Genomic DNA, 7,679 nt, shown 5'->3' with positions numbered 1-7,679 from the left:
TATGGCATCCAATACATTACAATTTTTTTCTTTCACAAACTCTTAATGTTAGTATCTGGGTACTGTATCAAACCATTTTTAGAATATTTCTCAATTGCCAGTTTAATAGGTTCCATTAGCTATAACTAAGGCAGGCTAATACAACATCCCTGCAATAATTCACACCTTCATTAAGGTTATAATGTTTTAGGTGTCATTTCACCTTTATGGTCACTTTGGAACTGTCTGCTGTTGAAGTGTGTTATGTTATCCTGAGAGATGTTTCTAATTTGTATTGTTGAAGGTTGACTTTGTTAGAAACACCTCTCTTTATAATGTCCTCTCTTTATACAATCCAACAGTACCGCAACATATCTACTTGAATGACCACTGAGTGTGGTTTTTCATTTAGTAAACAGTATTATTACCTTAGATGGTTTCCCTTGCAAAACTGTTGCAAGGGAATGGAAAAGGACTGCATGGAAATGCAAATGTGTTTAAAACCACTTTTCCCTCCAAAGTCCTTAACGGAATATGTGTGTTTAATAACAGTACATTACTAAGGGTATGATTCACAAATCGATGACCCATAGTTCAGCCCATTAAATTTCAAATTAAATAATTGTCCCCTTCCCATCACGCTTTCTGTTTTCCTCAAATATTAGTAGCCTAGCAAAATGAAAATGAGAGTACACTTGTTAATGATAACAGAAGGTAACTATTTTATATGTCCTTTAAAATCAGAAATAAGTTAAGTTTTACAACATGGTCTGTCTAATAAACTACACAACAAACCTTTTCTGAGTATGTGGGCAGCCTCAGATCATTGGATGCGACAGTCTTTTCCAAAATACAGGACCAAGACCAAAGGTACCAAGGCCTTGGTCAGGGGCCAGGATCCCTGTAGAGATAAGTTTTAAGCAAATTAGTTTCATCTTTGTCAAATCTCTTCCTCACAAACGTGTTTATGATTGGCATTGTTTTTATTGTATTATTCTATTGTTAATTGGGTTCAGTTTTTAACTTCAAGTGGATATCCCAAGGTTTCCAAGCATCCCAAACACATCAAGCTAAATGTTGTGGAGATGTGTATAAAATGATTAACAGCACATCTATAATACTTCCATTTGATGACAAGGTGTAGCTATGAAAAAACATAGTGTAGATGAGTGTAGAATAAAAGAAAAACTTAAAGCTACTTAAAGACAAAAGGTATAATATATAAATCTTTTGAAGGGTAATTTATTGACTGGAAATAGGATTTAAAGTTCACAAAGGATTTCTCCATCAGACAGTACTTATCTACAGTATATCCATTTTTTTTTTATGTGATGGCTCAGTAATGGCTCAGTTCCTCATTAGCAGTAAAAGCATCAGTGAAGTGAAATCTAGATTGAGCCCTAGTACCCCTAAAAAGGTAAAAGTAAATGAGAAGTTTTACAGTATTTAAAAAGACATACAAAAATGTTTGAACACATCCAGTACTGTTGGGAGGAGGAGAAAACCACTGGCTCTTTCCACCCCTTCTGATGATAGGTTAGTAGCTGTTTTTATGTGATACATGATGTCATTGCTGCCTGTAGGAATGAATGTAATCAGTCTCAGAAAAAAAGGGTGTAGAGGGGAACTCAACTGTGAAGCTCTCAAACCGGTTCATTGTTTTAATACTCAACTGAGAAAGTTTGGGATCATAGACAAGGCTCTATTCTGTTACTATGTTATTATTTCCACATGTTACTTACTGTGGGAATATTATTTTTAAAAATCACCTTAATTAGCTTCACTGTAAGGGTTGGAAATCATCAGCTGTTATTGAAGCATTTTTCACAAAAGCTTGTGAGTACCATGCAGTTAAAATCAGTCCTTTCCTGTCATTTATAATGCCAGTGGACTAAAGGTGTGTACTGTTTTTCACTACATGCAGTGCAACACCCATAAGGTCACTATGTAGCAGTTACGACATCATAGCCATGAGAACCTACAGGCCAAGTAACACAACTGGCTGCTCATTTGAAGTAGACTGACACATTTCCATTTGTACAGCATGAGCAGTCATGCAGTGCTGCAATACCTCTGCGTGCAACAGCTGAACTTGCTGTTTGAGTGTCACCCACTTTGTAAATGTTTGACTTTTTTTTTAAAGATGTTGAACATTCACTTTACATTTATTACACAGCCAGTTTGCTTATCTTACCCTAAATGCAAATACATTAGCTGCATAAAACTTTGTAGCTCCCATATAGAGTTAACATACTGCAGCAGCATCGTTCATAGTCTGCTTTTAGTACTTAGGCAAATTTACTTTCCTGCTCTAAAGGAGATAGTATTATTTAAGTACAATATTGGCCATATATACATAAACACTTAACAAACAATTTGAAATTAATCTTTGATGTTGAATATTGGAATAAAAAGGGAGGTTTTGCCTTCAGTTGTTACAGTTCTTTTAGTTTCCATAATTATATACTCAGTGGTTTCTTTATTAGGTACACCTGCACAATCTAATGCAGTCCTCCCATAACATCTTAAGCCTGAACACCTCAGTGACAGTGGCAACAACAACTGAGCATTATAGGCATCGTAAATATAGTCTGTATGGCAGAAGTGTTGTTATGGTTTGCATTGAACTGGTCAAGTTTACCCAGTAAAGACACCATCTTGTTTAGTTACACCTCATTATATGCTTGGTATGTGCTATTAATGAATTCTAATTAGTGATGTGACTAATGATTAATCTGCAGAATATTTTCATGATAAATTGTTTGGTAAGTACAACTTCAGGAAACAATAAAAAGTGTCATTATCAGTATTTCTTAGAGCCAAAGATGATCTCCTCAAATCATATTTTGTCAGACCAACAGTCAAAAGCCAAAAGATATTTAATTTACTATGTTAAATAAGCAAAAGCAGCAATTTCTGCAGGAAAAACAAATAATCACTTATCACTTATCAAAGTAGTTGCTAATTAATTTCTTATCATCTCCTTCGCCAATTCTAATGATTGCACTGTTAATTTAATGGGTCATGAAGGTCAGTATTGATTCATTCTTGATTAAAAAACAATCTGTGTGTGGATGATTGAAAACTTTTTAAAATACATTTTATAGTTTAATAAGAAAATATAACGTGTTGATTAGAAAGTAATGTTAATTAAGGTTACACACGCTTGTGTAAATTTGTTATAATTCTTCTAAGCATAGCTGCTGGCAACCCAATGAACCTGCTGCTTTTGTGCCTGGAAGAAAAGAACTTGAACTCACAACACAGTACATGTTACCTGTTTGTTCTCACCTTTTGATTACGTACAATACAAATGATCCTAGATGATTCTCTAGACTTAATCACTGTGGTGAATTCTTGACACCATCCCAGCAATAAAACAGGAATGAAAGAGAAAACATTGCATAACAGTTTCTGTGGCTGTAATGTAGGATTACGTGTCTACAGCTTTGTGGGTGATGTTAAGACTTGAATGCCTTGACAGTGACATACAGGCCTACTTTGTGTGAAACATAATTGGAGCAACTGTGGTCAAAGGTAATCAGAGAGGAATGTTTATATTCCCTCTTTATCAGTAGGGTGTGGGCTGACAGTGCAGGACTCACAGTTATGTCCTCACTTTTTGGCTTTGGCAATACTTTCTCGGTCCATGTCGTCTCACTCAAAAGAAAGTAAGATACAGTTTAAATGTGGTTTCACTGAGGATTTAGCCACACTCTCACAGAAAGTATGAGCTTGTCATTGAGAAGACTAATCCTTAACTTTAGAACCTAAAAACAAATAAAATCTCCCATCACCATTTAAAAGAAAAAAAGAAATCCACTCTTACCTGAATGCCCTGGAATGGACAAAGTCCCAAATCTGCGCTGGTTACCAGTCTGACTCAGCAGTTATGAGAGAAATTGGGATTTTGAAGTGCTCCCAACATCTCAGAGGTACTCCTCCCTCCTCACTGGCCAGATATAGAGCAAGTCCAGCTGTTAAGTCCCACCTCTTCCTGAGGAACAGCCTCCTTTCCATGGACTCTGATGGAGTCACAGCCAGAGGGCTCTTAGTGCTGAGCACAGGATGCTAGGAATTCCTGTGAACTTCCTTAGAGTGTGTCCATTGTGCTCTTAAACAATAATGGCAGGCAAATTTTAACTGTACTATCGATGAAGAGATTACATAATGTATTGTAACTTATGTGAAATATTAGTCTTTATGTCTACATACATTATAAGTCTTAAAGATTATTCTTTAAATAATTCTAAAATAAACACTGGGGTCTTAAACCTTTTTTGCCTTTTATCGACATACAGTGAATTATTTCTCTTCTCACAATGTTCATACTTTCACTGAACGTAAGTAGTGCATGTAGATGTTTTTGTTGCTTATCTAACCAGCCAGGTTGTGACATGCAGAGCCGGATGCTCAGTGATTACAGGGGCTTTGTCTTCGTGCAAGAGCTTCCCTCAGGTTTGGCAGGTTTTCAACAGAGAATACCAAAAGCTTGAATGATCAGAATCAGCTCTGCATCATACATATAAACATTAAAAAGTAATTGCATCACCAAACAAGGAAACTTGTTTAGAGACAGACACCATCTGTTCTTTCACAAACCAGATTCAATGACATTAGTCACATTATAATGGCGACATTGAAGTCTAATGTTCTGTGATTAATGTGCAGGTGGAAACAGTTTGGAAACATTTTGTCAAGGTGAAAGGTAGCACAGGTGAGATTTTCTACAGGTCTGTGCTCTAGATTAGTTCTTTAAATATAATATATTTCATCACTAAAGACAGAATTCAGTAAACTAGAGTAAAGCTCTGTCCCTAAAATGCAAATATAAGCATCTAAATTATTACTACATTTAGTTAGTTAGATTAGTTAGATCTTTGTTTGTAATCTTTCCCAGTACATTAGTTTTTGGTAAAAAGGTACAAAAGGTAGCTCACACACACAACTTTTGGGACAAAGTTGAGTAATCTCAATTTCTGTATTCCAGCCAAGTCAAAAAACTTGCTAATGGCAATATGAAAGTATAAGTGAGAGAACAACCAGACATGGTTACTGAGTTTTACATACACACTATCAGTTTGAGAACACTTCCATTTAACCAGTGTTTTATTGAAATGTTGTCTCCAAATGTGCTGTTAAATTAAAGCATAAACAGTTGGAGAGTTTTTTTTTTTTGTTTGTTTTTTTAAAAGGAATCATTGAATCATTTTGCTTAATTAACTTTAATCTAAATTTTTGACTCATTCAACAGCTGAACACACTTGTGGTGTTATTTTCGGAATGGAAATCAGTGGTGTGCAGAACTGAAGAACTGAAGAAGACTTCAAATAATAAAAAATAAACAATAGAAGCCGCAAAAACACACACACACGCACTCATGCACACACACACACACATTAAGTCAAATGCCAGTCAGGTGTGCGGTGATTCATGTACTCAACTTAAAATCAAATAAATTAAATGAATTACTTTTTGGCTAGGGAATGATGTCCTCACCCGTACCAAGCTCTTACATGTAGCCCTGTCCTCCCACCTCGTCAAGCTCAGGCTGCAGTAGTTAAAGCAGGGTGTGGTCACCGAAAGGTGAGGATTTGTGAAGGCAGGTGAAAGTTTTAATTGTATGGTGAAACTCAGTTTGGCGTGACCATAAGCCTTCGAACTTGGAAAGGTTGGAAAATTCCTAAGAGATTTAAAGGTTACGTGATACTGACATTTCAGTTGTTCACTTTGTGGGAAAGAAATTAAGATCTCTTTTGTAGAACACAATGATCAAACGATGCCACATCTGTGGTTAACTTACAAAATCTTAACCAAAACTGGTCAGTGTGATTTGGTGAAACCACAACAACGATACATATTGAGGGTCACAGTGAATGAGACACCTGAGAAGACTGAATTAAAATGTTGCAGGAAAGAGTCATACTGAGTAACTTATATGGAGATTTACACCATGAACACATATTTTCCCTTTATTCAGTTGGATTTTAAAATAATTTCTGACCCAAACCAGATATACTTAGATCCTTTACTTAAGTAAAACAGGTACAAGTAACTATAATTTGTGGGTAAAGTTAAAGCACAAGGACAGCTTCTTTACTGCAACTTAGTCCTCTTTAATGACCACCTCAACACTTCTGACAGCAGACCTACTACGTCACTTTTTCTTCTTCTTCTTCTTATTAGCTGCTTAAATGTTCTGTAGTTCCCAAAATAAGGGCATTTTAAACTATTCAATTTATATAGTTACCATGAATTTGATTATGTATTTGTGCAGAAGTCGCAGAAGTATAAAGTGGCAGAAAACTCAAATAGTACTGTACTTAGTCACATACAGTACTTGAGTAAATGTGCTTCGTTGCATTGCACCCTTTGGCATGATTTTCCAATTTTCCATATAACTGGAGCATTTTCTGTTTCCATAGAGACCATCTCTGCCACCAATAGCTGTGCATGAGATAAATTTGGCATGATAATCCAATTGTGTTACATTTTGGCCTTATTGTGTAACATTATCTGCCTTATTTTCACAGGAATTTAATCTTTGAATGGAGCAATGAACTCACTAAATTATGTTGCGCCTGCATGACTCCCGCTGTCCTAACAAACTCTAGATGAAGAGCCTGTCTGTGTGTCTTCAAAGATGGAAGAGGAGTCAAACTTCTCATGTCTCATCTTTTTTCATATTCTTATCATTGTCATTCTTAACTACTGACCAAACATACTTTACACACAGTCCTCTGCTCCTCAAGAGCGGCTGTTTAAACAAACATGGACCACAAATGCTGCTGTTTTACAATGTGGCACAAAGATGAACATGTCGTAATATTCCGCTAAATGCTTCATCACTAATGAATAAAACTTAAAAGACCTGAGCCAAAGACGCTTTGGGTTTGGTGAGTTATTATGTGACATGTCTTTTCATGCTAATAGTTTAAGATAACACCCATGGCCCCTTGCCAGTGAACAAGTTGTATGTAAATGTGTTTTCACTTTTACTTCCAAAATAGCATTTATACTTTACTGTAAAACTGTAAAAGACAGGACTAGTCAAGTTTTAAACAGGGTGTTCACCACATTTGCAGACTGTAGATGCTTCTTTAATTCCCCTGTAAGCATACAGATCAGTTGCACAACAAAAAGATTTTTCACCCAGTTTCCAGAGACACAACTCTTGTTCTTGTCCTTGTTCTTCCCCCAGGCCATAAGACTGCTTAACTTTCTGTAGCCTGCACAGTCAAGCTAATTATTTCAATCATCTATTTATTATGCCCACTGTCATTTATTTCTTAAAAATCTTAGAGTATTTTAACTCATGCACCTGATTACACATCAGGCCTGTGCTTAGCATATGCATATGCTAATAGAACCTGTTTGCACCAGAAACTACAACTCAGAGAAGAGCACTGGCCAATCATCAGTCAGCCAGTCAGAGATATTCGAGGTTATAGGTTGCTTTTGTTGTGTGTGATACAGGCTTCACTAACGCACAGTGCACATAATAGATTCACAGGAGAAACAAGAGTGGTTTTTTATCTTGCTCTGAAACAGAACCAGCTTCTGTGCTGAAACTAGAAGCTGCACCAAACTGAGTCCAGTTACCACACAAAGGCCAATATACTCCCAGGCAGGGTGTGCAGACGGCCTGCGAGTGGTGAAAGTTCCTGTTAGGCATTCAGTCGAGAGGACATGGTCTGTGT

At 36.4% G+C, this 7,679-nt stretch overlaps 1 protein-coding gene across 2 annotated transcripts in view; it reads right to left on the bottom strand.

Moving 5' to 3' along the window:
- Positions 1 to 5,124, bottom strand: part of eppk1 (epiplakin 1) — a 38,173-nt gene extending 33,049 nt beyond the window's left edge. Inside the window, exons 1-2 of one of the 2 annotated variants that reach the window (XR_011693868.1) lie at positions 3,809 to 5,124; positions 775 to 880 (exon numbers count right to left, since the gene is read on the bottom strand). The gene's annotated coding sequence lies outside the window, so the exon portion shown is untranslated. The remainder of the gene's footprint in view (positions 1 to 774; positions 881 to 3,808) is intronic. The other variant, XM_071500104.1, reaches the window with a different exon arrangement.
- Between the last annotated feature and the right edge of the window lie 2,555 nt (positions 5,125 to 7,679).

Source organism: Trachinotus anak, unplaced genomic scaffold, assembly GCF_046630095.1.
Source record: "Trachinotus anak isolate AG129_WGS33_773 ecotype Australia unplaced genomic scaffold, CSIRO_AGI_Tana_v1 ptg000016l, whole genome shotgun sequence".
NCBI classification, from domain to species: domain Eukaryota; kingdom Metazoa; phylum Chordata; class Actinopteri; order Carangiformes; family Carangidae; genus Trachinotus; species Trachinotus anak.
This window is presented reverse-complemented; position numbering and strand designations above follow the sequence as displayed.